This window comes from Orcinus orca, chromosome 11, assembly GCF_937001465.1.
Source record: "Orcinus orca chromosome 11, mOrcOrc1.1, whole genome shotgun sequence".
NCBI lineage: Eukaryota > Metazoa > Chordata > Mammalia > Artiodactyla > Delphinidae > Orcinus > Orcinus orca.
This window is the reverse complement of record NC_064569.1, coordinates 41,550,764-41,574,918: the sequence shown is the minus strand read 5'-3', so window position 1 is coordinate 41,574,918 and position 24,155 is coordinate 41,550,764. Positions and strand designations below refer to the sequence as shown.

Here is a 24,155-nt window from a genome sequence, read left to right as displayed (position 1 = left end):
ATGATGGTAAAAGATAAAGCATTTAAACAATAAAAGTTTCTTTTTTTTTTTTTTTTTTTTGCGGTACGCGGGCCTTTCACTGCTGTGGCCTCTCCCGTTGTGGAGCACAGGCTCCGGACGCGCAGGCTCAGCGGCCATGGCTCACGGGCCCAGCCGCTCCGCGGCATATGGGATCTTCCTGGACCGGGGCACGAACCCACGTCCCCTGCATCGGCAGGCAGACTCTCAACCACTGCACCACCAGGGAAGCCCCAATAAAAGTTTCTTGACAGTCTTTCCTCTACTGCATTACTCTGAAAAGCCACAATCTGAGGAAAGGCCAAGGATACACCGTGAACCATCCTCAGCATCTTCCAGTAAGCCCACTCCATTCAAGTCTTTGTAAGAACCGTCACACTCTTCCTTTCCAGTTGGCCCCAGTGCTATCTGATCCTAGTCTTTTTTTTTTAATTTGACTGACGTGGAACAGGTTTGAAGGGCAATTTCAAACAAGAAATTCCAACAATGTTTTGTGTAACAATTGCTTCACTGTATTAAGTGCACAGCCTTCCAAGATCACTGTTTTCCTTTGTTCTGTATTTTCTACTGAGTTATATTTCTTTTAAAAAGTAATACATGCTCATCCAAATTTTTCCAAAAATATAGGGTTAAATACATAAAAATTAAAAGCAAGATGACTATTTGAAGAGCCACCCAAACCAGTTTTATTACTTAATAATTTACCCAATTAGGGTTCCCACTTGGAGAGAACACACCATTCACTTTAAAAATAGTCTTTTTTTTCCAGATTAATTTTATAGCTAATTTTATTTTTTAAAATTAATTGAAGCAGATAACAATACAGTCAAAGCCAAGTAAACATGAAAATTTTTAAGCACCTCACTGATCTGATTTCTAGTCTCGCGTGTAATGTAAGGACTGTTACTAGTAAAATGCTCCATCGTGTTGGAAAATTTGTATGTCAGATTTTCCAAGAAAGCCTTGCTTTCAAATAAATACTATGAACCATCAGAAAAACCGCTAAGCGACAACTCTTTGGTATCCATAATAGTAAATATGTCTCCAAGACTGCTTCACATTAAACATTTTCACATCAAATGTGTTGATCTAGTGATCAGAAAAAAAAAATCATTATGGGTTTCCCTGGTGGCGCAGTGGTTGAGAGTCCGCCTGCCGACGCAGGGGACACGGGTTCGTGCCCCGGTCCGGGAAGACCCCACATGCCACGGAGCGGCTGGGCCCGTGAGCCATGGCCGCTGAGCCTGCGCGTCCGGAGCCTGTGCTCCGCAACGGGAGAGGCCACACAGCCAGAGGCCCGCGTACCGCAAAAAAAAAAAAAAAAATCATTATACTTGTAGGGCTTCTGTTCCACCGTAAGTACAGCAAATGATAACAGCTTTCACTTGCCCTCTCTACCTACCTATATGGGCATGGTTGTGTAGGTGAGAACACATGATAGATAAAATGTTCCTCAGAAGAAAGGCTTTCATGCAAACCAACATTTGAGGTTTAGGAACTGATTGTCCAGTCAACTGGTCCAAGATCCAAATCCTCCTGACTGTTATAGCCTTCCTTTTGAATAGTTCCTATTTAGTTATTTTACAGTATTTTTTTCACAGCTTGTTGGCATGTCTCTTACTAGAGTAAGAAGGGAGAAGAAAGAAGGAAAATGCCAATTAACACATTTTCCTTTTCTTCCATATCATGTTGGTAAAAGACTAGGCAGAACCAGAGTTAGATGTTAACCAGAGTTAGAAAAAGACTTAAGATTATATGAAGGTTTCTATTACCTATTCTAATTTTACTCTCCTTACCAAGGCTTAAAAAATTGATGGATTATTTGCAGTTGTATGAAATAAGGTATCAATACGCTATTAACAATCTGGTAAATTTAAATGGACACACATACTTTCTAGTCCAGCAATGTCACTCCCAGGTATTTATGCTATAGATATTGCCCCACATATGTTAAATATGTATACAAGGGTATTCAATATAACTTTCCTGTAATAACAAAGGACTGAAATTGATGGAATAAATATTTATTTGCTGACTAAATAATCATTTATTGGTGGAATAAAGTCCATCAGTAAGGGACTTATTAAATGAATCATAGTGTATTCATTCAATGGCATTCTCTGCAGCTGCTAAGAAGAATGAAGGCTTCGGTAGCCACTGCTATGGAAAGGTCTCCAGGACATATTAAGTGAGAAAGCAAGGCATACAGCAATATGCACAGTACACTGCTGTTTTTGTTATTATATGCACACATTCCCATTTTAAATTTGGTATTGTGGGGAGTATCTCTGTAAGGATACACAAGCAATTGGTACATGGGTGCCTCCAGGGGAAGGAATTAGGTAGCTAGGGGATAAGTAAGTGAGGGAGACATACCTCTCTCACTTTTTTCCCTTTATATCTTTCAAATTTTGTACTGAGTTCAAATATAATCTATTTTTTAAAAACTTTTAATTTAAATTTAAAAATTAAAAAGGAGGAAGAGAGAGCATCCTGCACTGAAAACACTGGAGCCCTTCCTTGAGGTGTCTTCTCCACTAGGGACCCTAAGGCCTGTCAGTCCAGTCATTTGATCTTTCAGGATTGATAACCTGCCTTGAAGCCAACACCTTTCTTGCCACTGCCAACCTTGGTCCTCTCTTAAAATGTGTCTAATAAATAATCAAAGTTTCTGGTTCCTGTTAAGACGGAGTAAGTTCACTCTACCCTGTCTCTCCCAGTGAACTCAGCTAAAATCCATGGATAGACAGAGATGCTCCATGCATCATCTGATGACTGAAAAGTAACTGATAGCAGGTGGATTGGAAAAACAAACCAAAGCTCAAAATATCGTGAAACCAACAGAGCTTCCCTTTTTTCTTCTTCTGGTATCTCTTGGCCTGGACTCAAAGGCAGCCCAAACCCAGAACTGTGCACCAGGTACAGACAGAAAAAGCTCCAAGATAAGACCTCCATTTTTGGCCCAAGAAGCAAGAAAGGGAGGCCCTAAGGTCAAAGGGAGTGGAGGAAATCCCCTGATTTTCTCTGTTTCTCTTTTGTCCTCCCTTGCCCTACCTCCAAGGCAATTAGGCAGCAGTGGCAATGACAACACCAGCCAGAAAGGAAAACCTTTTCTCTGACCTGAGGAACTGTGATCCCAAGAGCATAGAGGGAACCTCCACTGCTTTGTTTTCTCTCCCTAGCCTCTTGCCATTTGGTTCCCAAGGAAAAGGTAGTTACAGGGCGTGCAAGGCAGAGCAGAGAAATTCAAGTCTCAGCTTTCTAGCAAGAGGAGCAGGAAGGAGAATCCTTTGGATCTAGAAAGTTTGGGAAAACAACAGGAAGAAAAGGGAGTTCAGTGAAGCTGTGTGTGAACTCCAGGAATCATCTCCAAGCTGTACATGAAAGTATCTGACCCTAAACAGCATTCTGAAGGTTTTGACAACTGATATATGAGGTATACCTGCCCAGGTCTGAGTCTAGCCACTGGCTGGTATGTACGTGGAACAGACACAAATAGCACAGCAAACAGAACTTTGAAAACTGAACAGATACTGAACCCCAGCCCAAAGAAGGCAGGTAGGTACTTGTGGCCTGAACCTAACTGGACTGACTGCCTGCTCACATAAACAAACAAACAAAGACATTCTCTACAGGATTTAAACAAGACCCAGAGTCTCATAATATAATATTCAAAATGTCCAGGATACAAATCCAAACTGATATACAGCTGACCCTTAAACAACATGGGTTTGAACTGCGTGGATCCACTTACATGCAGATTTTCTTCAATAAATGCATACTACAATACTACACAATCTCCAGCTGGTTGAACCCGCAGATAAGGAACTTCAGATATGGAGGGCCGTTGATAAAGTTATATGTGGATTTTCGACCGCATGGGTGTTGGTGTCCATAATCCCCACACTGTTTAAGGGTCAACCCGTAAAATGAGACTTGAAAATCTCAATATCTCACAAGGGAAAAGACAATCAACAGACACCAACCGCAAGATACTGGAATTAGCAGACTTTAAAGCAGCTATTATAATCATGCTGCAAGAAATAAAGGCAAATGCTCTTGAAGTAAATGCAAAAATACACAGTCGCGACAAAGAAACAGATGAAGAAAAAGAAGTCGGAGGAGAAGGAGAAGAAGAAGAACCAAATGAAAAAAATCTAAACCAGAAAATACAATAACAGAAATTTAAAACTTCACTAGATGGGACCTATAGTATAACTGAGATGACAGAAGAGTCACTGAACTTGAAGATGGATCAACAAAAATTACCCAAGCTGAACAAACAAGAAAAAAGATTGGAAGACAAAAATGAACAGAGCCTCAAGGACCCACTGGACCTATTTAGATTTAGACCTTAATCTAAAATATCAATAATTATGTTAAATGTAAATGGTCTAAACACATCAATTAGAAGAAAGATTATGAGGATGGATTTAAAAAAAAAGACACACTGTATGTCATCTACCAGAAACCCACTAAATACAATGATATATATAGGTTAAAAATGAAAGGATGCTGAATGTAATATGGCAGCCTGGATTGGATTATAGAACAGAAAAAAAGACATTCGTAGAAAAACTGGTGAATTCCATATAAAATTCTGTAGCTTACTTAACAGTGTACAAATGTTAATTTCTTAGTTTTGATGAATGTACTATGGTTATGTAATATGTTAACATTAGGGGAAGCGAGGTAAAGTGCATATGGCAACTCTCTGTACTATTTTTGCAACTCACTTATAAATCTGAAATTATTTCAAAAAAATTTTTAAGTAAAAGGAGAGGTAAGTATATACCATGTAAACATGAATTATCAGATCTATATTAACTATATATATAAACAGGCTATATTAATATCAGATAAAGTAGACTTTAAAACAAGGAAAATTACCAGGGATAAAAAATTATTTATCATTTTAAAATTAAAAAAATTATTTATTTAAAAATAAATTTTTAATTTAGTTATCATTAAATAATGATAAAAGGGTCAATTCACTAAAAGTTATAACAATCCTAAATGTGTGTGCACCTAAGAAAGGAACCTCAAAATATATGTAGCAAAAATTGATAGAACTAAGGGAAGAAATGGACAAATCTACAATTATAGTTAGAGATTTCAATCTTCCTTTCTTACTAATCAATAAAACAAGTAAACAGAAAATAATCAAGGATATCAAAACATGTTGTACATGTTAAATATATATAATTCCTGTGTGTCAATAATATCTCAATACATTTGAAAAAATAAAGAGATAGGACATAATGTTGCAATTAAATAATAAACCACATTTCAATTTTTTTTAAAAGGAGAAGGAAAAAATTCAAGGATACAGGGGAGTGAGGGGAGAAAAGAAAGAAGTAAGGGAAATAAAGAGGTACAAACTTCCAGTTGCAAAATAAATGCGTCACGGATATGAAATGTACAGTGTGGGGAATACAGTCAATAGCTATGTAACATCTTTGTATGGTAATTTATCACGATGATCATTTTGAAATGTATAGAAATATCACAACACTATGTTGTGTAAAAGGAACTAACATAGTGTTGTAGGTCAAGTATAAGTATACTTTAAAAACAAAAACAAACAAACACAGAAAAAGAGATCAGATTTGTGATTACCAGAGGCAGGGGGTGGGAAGAGGGGGAACTGGATGAAGGCAGTCAAAAGGTAGAAACTTCCAGTTATAAGATACATAAGTACTTGGGATGTAATGTACAACATGACAAACATAATTAACCCTGCTGTATATTACATATGAAAGTTGTTAAGAAAGTAAATCCTAAGAGTTCTCACCATAAGAAAAAAGTTTTCTATTTCTTTAATTTTATGTCTATATGAGATGATGGATGTCCACTAAACTTACTGTCATAATCATTTCATGATGTATGTAAGTCAAATTATTATGCTGTACACCTTAAACTTATGCAGTGCTTCACGTCAGTTATATCTCAATAAAACTGGGAGGAAAAAAATCAAGAATACAGAGGAACTGAACAACCAATTGCATATAATTAACATTTATAGAACATTCCACCTAACAACAGTAGGATATACATTCTATTCAAGTGCACAGGGGGTATTCACCAGGATAGACCACATCTTGGTTCATAAAACAAGCCTTAACAAATTTAAACATATTGAAACCATACAAAGTATGTTCTCTGACCATAATGGAATTAAACGAGAAATCAATAAAATAAAGACTCTGGAAAATCTCCCAATACTCCAAACACTTGAAACAACACACTTCTAAATAATCCATTGGTCAAAGAAGAATTTTCAAGGGAAATAAAAGTCTGACATATCAAAATTTGTAAAATGCAAACACAGCAGTGCTTACAGGGGAATTTATAGTATTAAAAATAAAAGCTTATATTAGGAAGGAAGAAAGGTCTCAAATCAATGATCTAAAAAAGAGTTTTCCACCTTAAAAAAATAGAAAAGAAAAAGAAGAGTAAATTAACTCAAAGCAAGCAGAAGGAAGAAAATAAATAAAAGAGCAGAAATCAATTATATTGAAAACAGAAAAGAAAAAAGAGAAAAATCAATAAAATCAAAAACAGTTTCCTTGAAAAGATGAATAAAATTTCTAAGCCTCTAGCCAAAAGGAAAAAAAAGAACGAATACACAAATTATCAATATTAGGAATGAAAGAAAGGATATCACTATAGACCCACAGACATTAAAAGGATAATAAGGGAATACTATGAACAAATCCATGTACGTAAAGTTGACAACTTAGATGAATGGGCCAATTCCTTCAAAGCCACAAAGTACCAAAACTCACCCCAAAAGAAGCAGACAACCTGAATTGGCCTGTATCTATTAAAGAAATTTAATTCGTAGTTAAAAACTCTCACACAAAGAAAACTCTAGGCACAGTTCACTGGAGAATTCTACCAAATATGTTTAAAAAGGAATCTACAATTTCTCTTCCCCCAAATACTAAAGGGAACACTTTTTAACTTATTTTATAAGACCAGCATTATCCTGATACCAGAATTAGATAAAGACAAGAAAAAAACAAAACTACAGACTAACAACTTCATGAACACAGATGCAAAACTCCTCAACAAATACTAGCAAATCAAATCCAACAATACAGAAGAATAACACATCACAACCAAGTGGTGTTCATCCCAAGAATGCAAGGGTAGGTCAATATTTGAAAATCAATCAGTGTAATTCATTATATTAACAGATAAAATAATTTAAAAATCACATAATCATATCAACTGATACAGAAAAAGCATTTGACAAAATTGAACATCCATTCCTGAAAAAACTCTCAACAAACTGGGAATAGAAGGGAATTTACTCAACCTGAGAAAGAGTATCTACAAAAACTAACAGCTACCATCATACTTAATGATGAGACTAAATGCTTTTTCCCTAAGATCAGGAAGAAGTCACAAATATCCACTCTCACCACTTTCATGCAATATCTTACTAGAAGTCTGTAATAAGGGTGGAGGAGAGAGAGAAATAAAAAGCATATAGATAAGAAAGGAAGATATAAAACTGTTCCTTTTTACAGAAGACATAATTGTCTACATAGAAAATCCAAAACAATTTATAATAAAGCTCCTAGAATTAATGAGTTTAACAAGGTCGTAGGAGACAAGTTCAACACACAAAAATCCATCATATTTCTATATACAAGGAATGAATTAGAAACTGAAATGTAATTTTAAAAATTTACAATAGCTTAAAAAATACTTAGGTATAAATCTAACAAAATATATGCAAATCTATATGCTGAAAACTATAAAATGTTGATGAGAGAAATCAAATACGACCTAAATAAGTGAAGACATTTATCATATTCATTGATTGGAAGGCATGATACAGTTATTAATTCTCAAATTGATCTACTGATTTAATGCAGTTCCAAGCAAAATGTCAGCAGGAGTTTTTGCAGACACAGACAAGCTATGAAATTTAATGGAAAGATGAAAGAACTATAATAGCCAAAACGATTTTGAAAAAAGAAGAATAAAGTTGGAAGACTCACACTATATAATTTTAAATCTCACTGTAAAGTTACAGTAATCAGAACAGTATGGCATTGGTGACAGGACAGATACATATATCAATGGAAGAGAATAGAGAACCTAGAAGAAGGCCCAAAAAAATATAGCCAATTGAGTTTTGACAAGAGTGCAAAGTCAATTCAATGGAAAAAGAATAGTCTTTTTTTTTTTTTTTTTTTTGCGGTACGCGGGCCTCTCACTGTTGCGGCCTCTCCCGCTGCGGAGCACAGGCTCCGGACGCGCAGGCTCAGCAGCCATGGCTCACGGGCCCAGCCGCTCCGTGGCATGTGGGGTCTTCCCGGACCGGGGCACGAACCCGTGTCCCCTGCATCGGCAGGCGGACTCTCAACCACTGCACCACCAGGGAAGCCCAAGAATAGTCTTTTAATAGCAATGTGCTGGAACAATTACACATCTATCTGCAAAATACATAAAAATGAACCTTGACCTAAATTTCATACATTATACAAAAATTAACTCAAATGGATCAGAAATCTAAATGTAAAATGCAAACTATAAAACTTTTAGAGGAAAACAGAGAACATATTTGTGACCTTGGATTAGACAAAGAATTCTTATTTATAACATCAAAAACATGATCCAGGGCTTTTTAATCCAATTTAAAAAATGGGCAAAAGATTTGAACAGACACTTGACGAAAGATATATGGATGGCAATAAGCATGTGAAAAAATGCTCAAGATCATTACTATTAGGGAAATGCAAATTAAAACCACAATGAGATACCACTACATACCTATTAAAATAGCTAAAATTAAAAATCTGAATGCTCAATGTCACTAATCATCAAAGGAATGCGAAATCAAAACTACAGTGAGAAACCACAGTTGTCAGACAGCTATTATCAAAAAAATCCCAAAAGATAACAAGTGTTACCAAGGATGTGGAAAAACTGGAGCTCCCTGCACACTGTTGGTGGGAATGCAAAATATTGCAACTGCTATGGAAGACAGTATGGAGATGCCTCCAAAAATTAAAAACAGAACTACCATACTATCCAGCAATCCCACTTTGGGGTATTTATCCAAAAGAATTAAAATCAGGATCTTGAAGAAATATTAGCTCTATCATGTTCATTGCAGCACCATTCAACTGTAGCCAAGATAGGGAGACAACCTAGATGTCCATCAACAGATAACATCTAAAGAAAATGTGGCATATACATACAATGGAATACTATTCAGCCTTTTTTAAAAAGAAGGAAATTCTGACATATGCTATAACACAGATGAACCTTGAGGACATTATGCTAAGTGTAACAAGCCAGTCACAGAAAGAGAAATGCTGCATAATTACACTTATATGGCGTATATAAAATCATCAAATTCAGAGAATCCAAGTAGAATGATGTTTGCCAGGGGCTGGGGGAAGAGGGAAATAGGGAGTTGCCAATGGGCAGAAAGTTTCAGTTAAGCAAGATGAATAAGCTCTAGAGATTCACTGTAAAACACTGTACCTATAGTCAACAATAACGTATTGTACACTTAAAAATTTGTTAAGGGGATAGATCTCATGTTAAGTGTTCTTACCACAATAAAACTAAAAAACAAACAAAAATCTGACAATACCAAGTGCAAATGAGGATATTAACAACTGAACTCTCATACACTGCTGGTGGAAATGCAAAACGGTATAACCACTCTGAAAAACAGTTTGGTAGTTTCCTATAAAGGTAAACATACACTTACTTTATTACTCAGCAATCACCCTTAGGGATATCTTTGAATACTGTAAATTTAGATTCACACCAAAACCTACACATTTACAGCAGCAGTATTCATAATCACTTGAAATTGGACACGTCTCAAATATCCTTCAACAAATGAACGGATAAACAAACTGTTACATAACCACACAATGGAATACCACTCAGCAGTAAAAAAAAAAAAAGAACGAACTATTGATAAAGACTACAACATAGATAAATCCCCAAGGTATCATGCTGGGTTAAAGAAGCCAGTCTCACAAGGTTATACTCTGCAGTATGATCCCATTTCCATGATATTCTAAAAAAAGCAAAACCACAGGAATGGAGAGCCAGTTGGGGGCTGCCAGAGATCACAGGTTACAGAGAGTCTGACTACAAAGGGGCAGCAGAGGGGGGCTTTTTGAGGTGATGGAACTATTGTGTATCCTGATCGTAGTGCTGGTTACATGAATCTATACATGTGTTAAAACTCATAGAACTATATTCCAAATTTTTTTCAACTGTACTGCTTGTAAATTTTTTAAATAATAATTAAAAATAACCAGAGTTGTTAAAAATGATGTTAAAAAGGCAAAAATATATTTGTCATACATAAGTTAGAACTTCAAAAGGTCTTCAAATATTAGTAATATTGAACTTATTCTTCTGAAGGAAATAGTACTCTACTCGGTTATAGGCCCCTAATAGGAATAAATTTCCAAATAGGAAGAAGGATACTGTCCCAGGGGCACTGTGTCTTGGCCCAAGGCCACAACTAGACTTCAAGGGGTATGATGCCTCAATTTCCACCAGAAGACTATCTGATACTCTCTTGCCCAAAATATAGACTAGCAGCCACACTTCGAACTCTACAGATCCACTAGATTTTTATAATACCCTCAAAAGTCAGCATTCAGTTCTCACAAATAAGAGTTCTTACTAGGTTCTGTGATTAAACCACGGAAGGAAAAAACAACTGGCAAAGCCCTGACAACTCAACGTCTATAAACAGAAGCAGTGCCTATAAGAAGCTGATGGCTCTGGAATCCTGGCTAGAAAAGTTGTACTGTTTTCTGGAGGATTTTTTTTTCCTTGAGATTTTGCAATAGATTGCACTGAGTGATAAATGCATTGCTCTTAAAAAAAAAAAAACTTTCTCTGAGCACTAGCCTGGGCAAAGGCAGAGCTGCAGAGCAGAGCCCAAGCAGGGCATAGAAGTCACACACACCCGTGTGCTCTGCCTCACCCCTGGGAACCTGGGCAGCCTGCTGAGGAGAGGGAGGTGAAAGATGCGCACCTCTACAACCTGAAAGGGACAATACAGGCCAGAGACTTACTAATGGTCAGGAAGGAGCGTGTGGCTAGGAACAAAGCACGTCAGCCCCCAAGGGTCAAGCTGCACACAAGCTTATTAAAATTAAAGAGGGAAGACGCTCGGATCTAATTAATAACAAGTCTTTGATATCCACTCATCACACAAAATGGACTTCTTTTCTTTGAACTATATAGCTTTTGAGCAATTTCTAATGCAAAGAATCTACACTAAGGTCCCAAAATAAAAGAAATTTCTACCCCTTTAGCCCTTATGGCTGAAGTTTTCTTGTATGAGTCAGAAAAGAAAACAGCCTTGTGAGGTAAGTGAAATACTCATAGGATCATTCTGCTTTGTTTCCCCACTACATTTAATCACTCAATCTATCTGCGTCTTTGGTTTTCTACCACCCCTCTTTTCTAGAGACAAGGAAGAAGAAATATTACTAATAGAAGGAAAGTGAAAAAATAAAAACCTATACACCTACTGAAATATTACTTGCACTAGAACATCTAGATTAATAAAACAGATTGCCACCTTTCAGTTTAGTGGTCTTTATGGACTTTCCTCACCCCAAACTATTTTAAGAATGGCTTCCCAAGAGTCTGTTGTTTACCTATTCTTCATCACTGTTACTTTGAGCATTCATACTAGGAAGCCGCTACAAACTTACAGTGTGACTGCGCAGAGAACCTCCTGATGGGATTACTGTAAAGACGCTTTATACCCCTAAACAGAGTCTAAGTTTACTAACATCTTGTACATGAATTCTGCCTGCTCTACTGGTTCCACATAAACCATGGAGACTACTGCGAACAATCTGAGTGCAAACTATGGCAAATGTTAATGCAATTTGCAAAAACTCAGTAACTTTGGTGGTGAGAAGGAAAATTAAATGGAAAGATTTACTGAATTAAATTGCTTTTCTCCAGGCGCATTCTATTATTTTGCATGCATATGTTCTGATGTTCCAATCACCCTTTATTTTTTCTTTCTTCTTTTTTTTAAATTAATTTATTTTATTTATTTATTTTTGGCTGCATTAGGTCTTCGTTGCTGCGCGCGGGCTTTCTCTAGTTGCGGCGGGCGGGGCCTACTCTTCGTTGCAGTGCGCAGGCTTCTCACTGCAGTGGCTTCTCTTGTCGCAGAGCACGGGCTCTAGGCATGCGGGCTTCAGTAGTTGTAGCACACGGGCTCAGTAATTGGGGCTCGCGGGCTCTAGAGCGCAGGCTCAGTAGCTGTGGCACACGGGCTTAGTTGCTCCGCGGCATGTGGGATCTTCCCGGACCAGGGCTCGAACCTGTGTCCCCTGCATTGGCAGGCAGATTCTTAACCACTGCGCCACCAGGGAAGCCCACCCTTTAGTTTTTCTTATTCAAAGATCTTTACTGACTGCAAAAGACTAGACTAGAACCCAAGCTCCCTGAGCTCACCCTTTGCTCTAAATTATCACAGTATACTGAAATTACGCATTAGGGTCCACTCTCTACTCTCTTGTACCCCAGCTACACCAAGGAAGTTTATGCAAGTCTGACCTTTTGTATTGACAGCCCAAGGTCAATACCTGAAATAACAAGCAACATCACTGGCTGATAAGGCCTAACACTTTCCCTCTGCTTTCACCTATTAGAATTCTCTCAGTTGCTACCTTTAATTCAACCTGCAATTTCAAATACTTACTATGGCTTCCATGAAACACACAGAATATAAGCAAATGATCAAAGAAAGAAAGTCACTGAGTTTCAGTAAGGACAAAACAGTCATCCACCTATGGAAAGGTGCATAATTCTTGTTTCTTTATACACTAAACCGAAGGTCAGTTGAGAGTATAAAGGAAAAAGACAGCGAGCTAAGTGTCTATAAATGGACAGAATAAAAGACCACAAAATAAGAAAAGGACAGAGACCCACAAAGATTAAGTAATATTTATCAGTGAGAGAACACACAGAATAAAGAAGTTGGAAGATTTAGGTTTTCCTTAAAGAAAGCATGAGAAGCTGATGGGGGAAAACCCTCTGCAGAGAAAGGATTAAAAATTAGAAATTAAGGTAGCTTGCTAACCAAGATGCTCTGGACTACACTGCCAATGTGTATTACAGAACTTACTTCCTCAGATTTTCTAAACAGAAGAGTCTCTGTCGCTGAACTTTAAAACAGCAAAACAATCTTTAACTCCTCCTCCCTTTTCCCCAAGTAAAGTTATTCACCAATTCCTATTGGGCCTTCCCCGAAACAATTTCTTACATTATAAAAATGCGACTTAAACGCACACATCCGTGTGACACACATATACAAAATTGTATTTATATTCTTTCCTTTCCATCTTCATCACTACTGTCCGAGTCCAAGCCTTTGTCACCACACAGCTAGGCCAAATCAAACAGTCAATTAACTGGATGTCCATTCCTTGTTTTGTTCCATCCTGTTATATACACACTGCTGCCCAATTCTCCTAAAATATTAAAGCACGGCTTTGATGATGTGTCATTTTGCACCCCCTAAAAAATCTTCTATGTTCTCCATTGTCTCCAAGGATAAATGCAACTTCAAAAAAATTCTTAGTGTTTGGCTAACTCTACTGTATCTTTGCAGGCTTGTCTGCCACTGGGGAATTCTACCCCAGCCCAACTGATTTGTTCTTAGCAAAATTTCTAATTTGAATATAATTCTAATTATACTCTATATCCAAATCCCCAAATTTATGACACAGAATGGAAGAGATACCTTCAACAGTGCCTTCTGAGAAAATGTTTTCATATTAAATGACTTAAAATCCTTAAAAAAATAAAAAGAGGAAATAAAAAAAAACACTTAAGAATGTCACTAAAATTTTTGCTAACGGGAATTAATTGATCTAAGATGACCTAGAATGAGAGTTAAATCCCCAAACTATTTTTAACAGTCTTCCTCAAAAGACAATGGACATAATTGTGGGGGAGGGCAGGGGAGAGAAAATGTGTGCAGGCATATATATGTAGAAAGGATACAAGAGAAACTGCTAACAGTAGTTGCCTTTATGGAGGGCACACTGAGTGAAGGTGACAGTATAAAAGACTTAACTTTGAACTCTCTGATTTTTTAACCCTTTGCCTCTGTAACTACTCAAAAAAATGTAAAAGATATATTTTATGTATAGAATACAGAGATACCTTCCACGGTGCCTTTTGAGAAAATGTTTTTTATATTAAATGACTTAAAATCCTTTTTTTTAAAAAAAGAGGAAATTTTGAAAAAACATTTAAGAATGGTACTAAATTTTTTGCTACAAAGCAAGAAAATTTCTCCAGCTTTTCCAAAGCAGACATCAGATAACGTAAGCAATTTGCAGCAAAGTTCTAGCAGAGAAAGGGATAAAATAACATTTAAAACATAAAACATCTTCCTGGTTCTGTGCCCTATCCGGAAAATTGGGACAACTCTAGTTCAGGAAGAAGAACAAAGACATGTATCCAAAGGAGTTTGCAGAGGAGAGAGAACTCTTTCTCTTAGAACATGAGCAGGGGCTTCCCTGGTGGCGCAGTGGTTGAGAGTCTGCCTGCCGATGCAGGGGACGCAGGTTCGTGCCCTGGTCTGGGAAGATCCCACATGCCGCGGAGCGGCTGGGCCCGTGAGCCGTGGCCGCTGAGCCTGTGTGTCCGGAGCCTGTGCTCTGCAACGGGAGAGGCCACAACAGTGAGAGGCCCACGAACCGCAAAAAAAAAAAAAAAAAAAAAACATGAGCAGTTCCTCCAAGTTCACATCCAAATTCCCTTGTCCATTTTCACTGCAGTCATTCTTTCACCTTTCCTCATTCTCCACCCTGATGATTCCTCACACTCTCAATGCTTTCTTCCCTATCACAATATAAATCTGTTTAAAATGCTTTATTTTGTTCAAGGTATCTTTCCTAGAAATAAGACATTCCGCCTTTTTAGTCTTCACCAAAATCTTAGGAAATCCAATTAAGAACTCTGTAGCAAATGAGATTTCTGGCTATTCTGACCTCTGAGAAAGCTCTACCAGTCTCATTCGCAACCTGCTCGATTTTTCTCTGCAATTTAATAATAACGCATCAATTTGTTTTCATTTAAAAGCATTTTATTCAGCTTCTTGCTAAGACAGAAAGTCACTAGTGAATGTGAAGAAAAGCCTGCTGCATTATCCTTAATTGAAGAAGAATTCCTTGTGAAACAAGACTAACCATGTAATAAATTAAGCCCTATTTATTTACAGGGCTGTCACTCAGTAAAATGAGGGGAAAATGCTATTTCACACTGGCTTCCAGGGAAGCCTTTGGAGGCTCAGCTTTCAACTGTCTGTACTTTAAAATAAGGAGAGAATAAGAATACACTAAAAATGAGTTGCCTTCCCATTGATCTCTTCCTTTCTCAATCATTATCTAAAAATTTACAGTAACATTTTAATTTTGACTTTTGCTCCCTTCCCAAGTTCACTCTGATGGAAATGCTAACGATCAGTTAAATGCTCAAGATGCAGAAAACGAGAGGAAAATAAGTGACATGTATAATTCATAGCCTAGATAATCCATCCTTGGATAAATAAGCGTTCGCTATATTTCTCTAATGTTCTTATTCCCTAGGAACCCAAAAGATTTCACATCATAAAAATCTCACTAATCAACTGAACATGAAAGGAGCCTGTTAATGTGTCTTTTGAGGGATTTCAGTGCTTTCCATTTCCAGATCCTGGGACAAGCCCAGTGAACACAGGAGGATTCTCGCTACCACCAACAGTGAATATAAAAGCGTTCCAAACCTCTCCAGACAACATTTTAGTTATCCTAACCCAATCGACTCCTTCCAGGATCAAGAGAGCTTCAGTCCCAAACTGAGAGCACATCTTAGACCCTCAGGGTCCTAGCTTTTCTTCTGCTCCACTCTCCTCAGTATGACACATCTCCATATACCTAAGGGAAACTGTAACTATTATCTACCTTCACCTTTGCTCTTTTAGATCTAGAGCCTCCCAGAACTTTTTCTGCTTCAACTAGCATAACCTTCCCGCCACCAAGCACCAATTCTTCTCTGAGTCCTACACCAATTTCAGCCTTGCATAAGCAAAAAAGTCCAGGTGATAGTGGCCATAATTCCCCTGTGGTCCTGGTTATAACTTATACTGGCAACGTGGGAGCATTTATGAGTAGCCAAATGTGTATTTATGTGCAAGAGAAATGACGAATGACAAGCAGACACCAAGACATGATGACCTTTAAAAAAGTAGCCAGGATAGCTGCAGAAACAAAACGACCACGTTACTTCAATGCCTCCTATTTTCATCCATATTTTATTTATTGATATATCTTCTGTTCATTTTCCCTCTCCTTCCTGCTTCCAAATGCTCTCCTTCAAAGGTACTCTTGCCCTCCCTCTGCCTATCCCAGAATCTTTCATTATGCCCACTCAGTAAGATATGTTTAGATACCTAGGGTAATGATAATTTCTTAAAGCCAAAATCGTTCACAATACTTGGCTATATGAACATCAGAATATAATACCATTTAATGGAAGAAAAATTTTTAAGCATGAGTCAACCAACCTGGGTCCCTGTCTCCACTCCATCACTTAATGGTCCCATAGCCCTAGACAACTCATTCAAGCTCTGGGATCCTCAGTTTCCTCAGCTATAAAATGCGTAGAATAATATTTATCTTACCTAACTCAAACTATCAACAGATAGAAGGATTTTTTAAGTTTTTATAAACAGATAAACATAGAGTAATAATTACCAAAAGTAGATGGTCAGCCATGAGACCTAAATGTATGAGACTCATTCAAATAAAGCAATTAAAAGACTATATAATGGGCTTCCCTGATGGCGCAGTGGTTGGGAGTCCGCCTGCTGATACAGGGGACAAGGGTTCGTGCCCCGATCCGGGAAGATCCCACATGCCGCGGAGCGGCTGGGCCCGTGAGCCATGGCCGCTGAGCCTGCGCGTCCGGAGCCTGTGCTCCGCAACGGGAGAGGCCACAGCAGTGAGAGGCCCGAGTATCGCAAAAAAAAAAAGAAAAAAAGACTATATAATGGGAAAACCTAGAAGGGTGCTGAAGACAAAAGCAACTCCAAACCCGTGTAATCACTTACTACAATTAAAACATTCAGCTCAAGTAAGGATAAAGGGACACCTCAGCCTTTGGGCCCATTCCACCTTCAGATCCCAAACTATAACTAAAAACAGCCCAGCTGCCTGCCAACCGGCGAATGTCAGAGCATTCCTATTTGGTAAAGAGTCCTATTCTAGAATAGTTTGGGAATGAATGCAGAAAGAGTTACTCTGGTAACTCCATTTGCACTGTGTTGGTGGAGGTCAGCACTGCAATTATACAGTAAAACTCTTCTCCTTTTATATTAGCAATGTCCACCCAACTCAGCACACCTGCAGATTCTATTCTCTCTGCCAGACTGAAGATAAAGCAACCGTCTGCTTTTCAGACTACTGAAATTTAATACAGTACATATATACTCTATCAAATACACATATAAATACACACTAAGCTGCTAAATCCCTAGAGGAAAAGGAGCTAAAATATACTGAGCTCTATGTGTCAGGAAACAGAGATTTCATTTAATCCCCACAAACACCTTGCAATGTAGGTATTATTATTCCTATTTTTATAGGTGAGAACACTGAAGCTCAGACAGATTAAATGACTTACCCAAGGTGACAAAGCTAGTAAGTAGCAGAATCAAGACTTGAACTTAGTTTTGCCTACCTCCAAAGCCTACACTGTTCCTGACTTTTTCTTCTCAGCAGTGTAACTAAGGCAACCTTCTTGGGTCTTCATTTCACCTTAATTCCTGATAGGTACTTAAACGCGGGTCCTGGTTTTGTATCTATAACTTCACGGAGGGACAGAGAAAAATTTTCCAGAAGATTTCTTCTTTGTCTTTTATTCACATACATTTACTTCATATTCCTGCACACATTATTTTTTTTAGGTTAAATCACTTCCAGTCAGCATTTCAGCAATTAATATATGTGAAGGGTGAAAGCTCCGTTTCCTTCTTTTAACACTTTAATAGCCATAGGTTTTGAGCAGGGTATAATCTTCTAAGCTGAGTCCTGCCATTTAAAGAGTGTTAGTGCTTAGTGCAACGCTTCACACACAGTAGGGGCAGAGGGAGAATATCTGTAAAGTTTTCTTTATTCTTCTAGTTAACTTGCTATATTTAAATCAAAAGACTTTACAGGAGTCCAATTCTAAGAATGAATTGGAATTCACATTAAAGAAATTTCGTGGAAATTTTTTTTACATGATTCAGAAAATAAAGGTAAACTGAGATATAATGATCTAGCTGTTAAGCTTCTCAATGACTAACTAGTGGACTGTGAACTTAAGAGTTTAAAAGGCTTGGTTTTAAAATACTTATTTTTTGTTCTTCTGAATAACTTTTGCAAGTGCTTCTTGCCCTCTCTACAGAAAAAAAAAAAAAGACTGAAATAACCATAAACACAGACAACTGTTTTGCTAAGGATGACTTTTTTCCTGTCTTTTATATATTAAAATATTTCTGCAATAAGTATACTTTTTTTTTTTTTTTTTTTTTTTGGCGATACTCGGGCCTCTCACTGCTGTGGCCTCTCCCGTTGCGGAGCACAGGCTCCGGACGCGCAGGCTCAGCGGCCATGGCTCACGGGCCCAGCCGCTCCGCAGCACGTGGGATCCTCCCAGACCGGGGCACGAACCCGCGTCCGGACTCTCAACCACTGCGCCACCAGGGAAGCCCTACATTATTTTTATAATTATGGAGACTGATCTGACTCTGGATAAACTGTATTTTTTAACACTTTCTATACAGTGTGGGGGCTTTTTTGTTTGTTTTTTAACATCTTTATTGGAGTATAATTACTTTACAATGGTGTGTTCGTTTCTGCTGTATAACAAAGTGAATCAGCTATACATATACATATATACCCATATCTCCTCCCTCTTGCGTCTGCCTCCCATCCTCCCTATCCCACCCCTCTAGATGGTCACAAAGCACCGAGCTGATCTCCCTGTGCTTTGCGCCTGCTTCCCACTAGCTATCTGTTTTACATTTGGTAGTATATATAGGTCCATGCCACTCTCTCACTTTGTCCCAGCTTACCCCTCCCCTCCCCGTGTCCTCAAGTCCATTCTCTACGTCTGCGTTACAGCGTGGTCTTATTTTCCGTCTCAGATATAATCTGTAGGAATTAAGTATTCATTAATTCATGCATGTGCCTCCGGAACAACTTGTTACATAATATCAGCACATTAAAGATAATTACTTTTCCTTCCATTCAAGAATGCTTTTCTTGCTTTAGGTGGATATGTCTCTATCTTCGTATTCTTTTCAAGCAGGTGCAGGTTTCTTGTGTAATCTCTATAGAACACTGAATGTCAATCTTTTCTTGGTAAGAAGCACAAGAATGACATTTGCCCCTGACACAGCCCCAATTTATATGTCTTTCAACTTTATGTATGTTACCTTTTCAATGACACAAAAGTACTTCAATCACAGTGGAACCCAAAAGGAACGAGCTGCTTTATCCCTGTGCTAGGTGAGAGATTCAGACAAGCTGAATTTTATGGCTCCCTTCACTATTTTAGGATTTTAAAATACTTTTTTGACAAATTACTTTAGTGAAACAATGAATCACATACTGGCCTCTGCTGTGTTGAGTCCTTTTCCCAGCTCACTATTCAAATCAACCCAAAGAAGATGCCCTTCTGATCCAGCTTAATTTAGCAAGCTATCTGATTACTTCTTGAGGAGACCAAATTCCCATAACATTAATAGTTTCTTGCTACTTGAAATTATCAAAATGTGCTGAAATAATGCAGTCAGCAAAATGTCACTGTATGACTTACATATGGATCTGCTGCAGCCTGTGAAAACACTGTCTCCATGAGGGACAGCCAAAATGAAGAGTTATGTGGGAGTAATAAAATATGGTAACTAGGCCTGCAACTTCAAGTATAAACCCAGCTGCGCATGCACATGCGCGCGCACACACACACACATCTACAGGAAAGCCTGCTGATGATAAAAGCAGGAAAAACCCAAAGCACGTCCAGCACGAGTGCACTCTACGGCAGGACTGTCAGGGAACTGTCCTTTCAGCACCACGGCAAGAAACCCTGGCGCAAACCTCAACACTGGCAACCAAAGCTGGGCAAGTTGGGCCCTGCGAAAAATTTGTTAAAGCCCCTACAAAGAAAGCAAAATCAACTGTATGATTGTTTGTTTGTAAGCATGCTATATTCCATTTCATAATCTTTTATTAATTTAAAATAAAATCCTTCAAATATTTTGATAAAAGTTGACAAAACCCCAAATGAAAACGGAAGCCTCTCCAACTGAACCCAAGAAACCAGTAACTGACCAGCACTATCAAGAACTGTGTTGTAGTACCCACCAGCAGCCCTACTAAGAAACAACATATTTACACATACCCTGAATCAGATGTCCATAGAACACAGGACACGCTTGGAGCCCTCTCCAGGGAGAGCCTCAATTTCTAGGACAGACAATGTTTGCTGAGTACCAAGCCATCACTACTACCCGCTTCCAGGCAATCCAATTCTCTTTCAGGGAGAACTGAAGCCTTGTGGATCGTGAGCTCCAAAGAAAAAATGCTGCAGTATTTCAAGAACCAGGTTACAGGTAACGTGTTACAAAGCTTTCAGCATTTTAAGTCTGATTCCCCTGAGATTTCTACCAGGATGGTGGTACCAGGTGGTAATGTTATCCAGCCATTTGCATTACACATCAAAAAAAAAAAACCAATTTTTTTTTTTGAGGAAAGAAAAAGAAGTCCCCTAACCACCATTATCTTCTAATACACGTGGAGAAAAGAGAAGTACAGAAAGATTGTGAAACAGTGAAAACCTACCTACCACACCCGAAATCTCCCTTGGAAAGCTAAAACATCCCACAGCCCTAGCACACCACTACCTTTCTAAAGGCTCTCCAGGTTCAAACTCGAGAAAACGGTTATAAAAAGCACTCTCTCCCTTTGCCCCCAGAGCCCTCACCCACACTTCCTGCTTCCATCCCGGCTTCTCTGGTGCCCATTGTGCGTGCATTAAAAGCAATTTTCCCTGTTTGGTAGAGCTTGCTCCATGCTAATTATTTCTCCCTCCCCCTGAATTAGCCAGATGCAATGCAAAGTTTCTTCTACCCCTTCCCCTCCCCCAAAACAGATGCCATCCTTTTATTATGAATACCGACGCTGAACCTTGGCATCTTGGAATCTCCGGATATAAAATGTATTCCCCCATGTTTCAAAAACTGCAGTGTAAGTGAGGAAGAGGGCACAGGGTGGGGTAGTTGGAAGGAAGGCATGGATTGTAGAATCATATTTATCAGGCTGTAAAATTATTCCCACTTCATCCCACCTCGAAACTGGGGCCCTTGAAGGGGTCTGAAAGCCGTGGCTAAGCCCCCCCGAAAGTTAGCTGCCAAGTCTCCACCGGTGGTTGCTGCCGGCAAGGAGGGGATGGAGCTGAGCTCTCAGGAAAAATGCAGAGGCTTTGCGGTCCCCCAAGTACCAAGTGAGAACTAGAGAGGAGGGGTCCAAGCCTGTGGAGCTGGGCAGTCCTGCAAGCCCAAAGCTAGCAGAAGCCCAGGGTGCTGCTGCCGGTGGTAAGGTGGGGGAGGGAAGCAGAGAGGAGGAGAGGAGCAAGCTCTGCATCGGGTGGCGTAGGGGTGGGGGCGGGGGAAGGGGATGTTCTGAAAGTGATGTACTCCCTAATGCAGGAATCCTAGCCTGCCAAGGAAGGTCCCGGGGGCCCCCAACAACCCCCGAGTACCCTGTCGGGAGGGGGACGGATGCATCCGAGTAAAGGACAGGGGAGTCCTGGCTGCCCTAAGAACCCACGAGCCCCAGGCTTCTGCAGTTGGTAACAATCTGAAGCCGGATGGGGGAGAAGGATGCAGTAAGACATGGGGGAGGGGGTAGAGCTAAGGAGCTGCCTAGAAGATCCGGACGGCGCTGCCCTTCCAGTGCAACCGGGCGAGGGGCCCCGACTCTGGCCCGGCTCTGAGAGATGGGGAGGAGAGGGTGCTGCCTTACGGAAGGGGCGCCGAGGGCACGCCAGTGTCCCCCAGTGCAGCCAAGAGCGGAGGAGAGAGAGGGTGTATGGGGGTGGGGGCCGGTGGTCCTCAGTTCTCCTCAGGGATCCCCAGTAAACACGGTAGAAGGAAGCAAGACTTCCAAACACCTGTCCAAAACAGGGAGGGCACAAACCCCGCTCCACTGCCCCTGGAGCCCCACCGCGCACTCTGCGGCAAAGCCCCTGGCTGGAGGTGGGCGAGCCCCGCTCCAGGGTCCCGAGGCGAGAAGGGGAAGCCGGCGGGCGAGGAGCGGCGCCGGGGCGGGGGCTATGGGGCTACTTACGGCAGCGGCGGCAAGGGAGGCAGCGGCGGCCCTAACGCGGGGCCCGGGAGGCGCGGCCGGACTGCTGAGGTGCGGAGGATGCTGCGGGCGGGACTGCGGTCGGCGCCATCTTGGAGCGCTCCCCGCGCCCGCCCCCCGCGCCGCCGAAGTCCTTGCATAATTGATGACTCGCGCCCGCCGCGCGCCGCCGCGCGCGCCCCCGCCCCCGGGCCCCCCGCCCACCGTGCCCCCACGCCGACCCCCGGAGCGCGCCCCCTGCCCGCCTCCTGCCCCCGCTCGCGCACGCCGCCCCCGCCCGCCTGCCTGCCTGCGCCCAGCAGCCCACCTACCTCTGCAGGGCGCGCCCGCCCGCTCGCTGGCTGTCAGGCCGGCGTCCCCGCGCCGCCCGGACCGGATCCGGGGCGAGGGAGCAGGGCGCCGGCAGGGGGCGCCGCGCCGGAGCGCCTCGCGAGCGTCCCCGGGCCCGCCTCCCTGACGCCCCCGCCGAGCCGCGCGGGAGGGGCACCCGGGCCGAGCGCCGGGACGCGGCCGCTGAACGCTGGCGGGCTGTCAGCCAGCACGCGGGCGTTGAAACCCGAAAGGTGCTTTGTGGACTCGAGGGCCCCGTGACCCTTGGAAATGCCAAGTCTTACCTTTCTCCTGAACGACAGTCGCAGAAGGAAATGCCTAGTAACAGTGCAGTGCTCAGTTGTTAGAATCTCTGACATCTAAAAACACCAGGAACTCAATTTACCCGAGCTTTGGCTGCCTGAGAAAAAAACGCAGAAGTCTATGAGCAGCAGCTGGAGCCTTGTGATTCAGTGGACGCGGCTCCGGTGTGAGGAGGAGGGAGAAATCCCTTCCCCCAGGCCTGAAACTGCAATGGTCACCTTAATCCTTTTGAATCTCAGTTTGTCCATCTGTAAAGTAGGCACGATCATTTGAACTGCTTACTCTACACTCTCTTACGAAGATCTAGACAATGAATGTGAGAACTCTTAGCACTTTATTGTGCTTCTCACACATATTTCTTTTTACCGCAAGTTCACAGTTAAGAGTGAAAGAGTATGGGCAGGCCGCCGCCACTTACTGAGTACCCTTGGACGCGAACAACTCTGAGCTTCATTGTTCTCATCTGTAAAAGGGAACAATCATAGGACTGACCTGATAGGTTTGTTGTGAGAATTAAAGAGGAGAATGCATTTCACACCCTGAGAACACGATCTGGCATACATAGTGTGCCCACTACATACATTTTTAAATAGCTTTATTGAGGTATATTTGACATAGGATAAACTATGCATGTTTAGAGTGAACAGTTTTGACATATGTATGCATGCATGAAACTATCACAACCATCAAGGTAATGAACATACCCGTCACCTCCAAAAGTTTTCCCAGGCCCCTGTGTAATCCCTCTGTGCATCACTCTCCCACACTCACTGCCTCTCCAAGCAACCACAATCTTCTTGCTATTACTGTACAATAGTTTGCATTTTCCAGAATTTCAAACAAACAGTATCATACAGTATGTACTTTCTTTGTAGGGCCTCTTCTGCTCAGTTTAATTATTTTGAAATTATTCAGTTGTCTATCAATAGTTCTTTCCCTTTTATTGCTGAGTACTATTCATTATAGAGGTATACCACAATTTGCTTATCTAGTCACCTGGTGATGACATTTAGGTTATATCCAGTTTTTGCCCATTATAAATAAAGCTGTTATGAGTATTTGTGTGCA

The 24,155-nt window shown here is 40.5% G+C and overlaps 1 protein-coding gene across 5 annotated transcripts in view; it reads right to left on the bottom strand.

Moving 5' to 3' along the window:
* SCN8A (sodium voltage-gated channel alpha subunit 8) overlaps positions 1–22,846 on the bottom strand; it is a 177,551-nt gene extending 154,705 nt beyond the window's left edge. For 4 of the 5 annotated variants that reach the window (XM_049694089.1, XM_049694093.1, XM_049694088.1 and 1 more), the window contains exon 1: positions 22,437–22,576. The gene's annotated coding sequence lies outside the window, so the exon portion shown is untranslated. Of the gene's footprint in view, positions 1–22,436; positions 22,577–22,765 lie in introns of those variants that run through there. The other variant, XM_049694090.1, reaches the window with a different exon arrangement.
* Between the last annotated feature and the right edge of the window lie 1,309 nt (positions 22,847–24,155).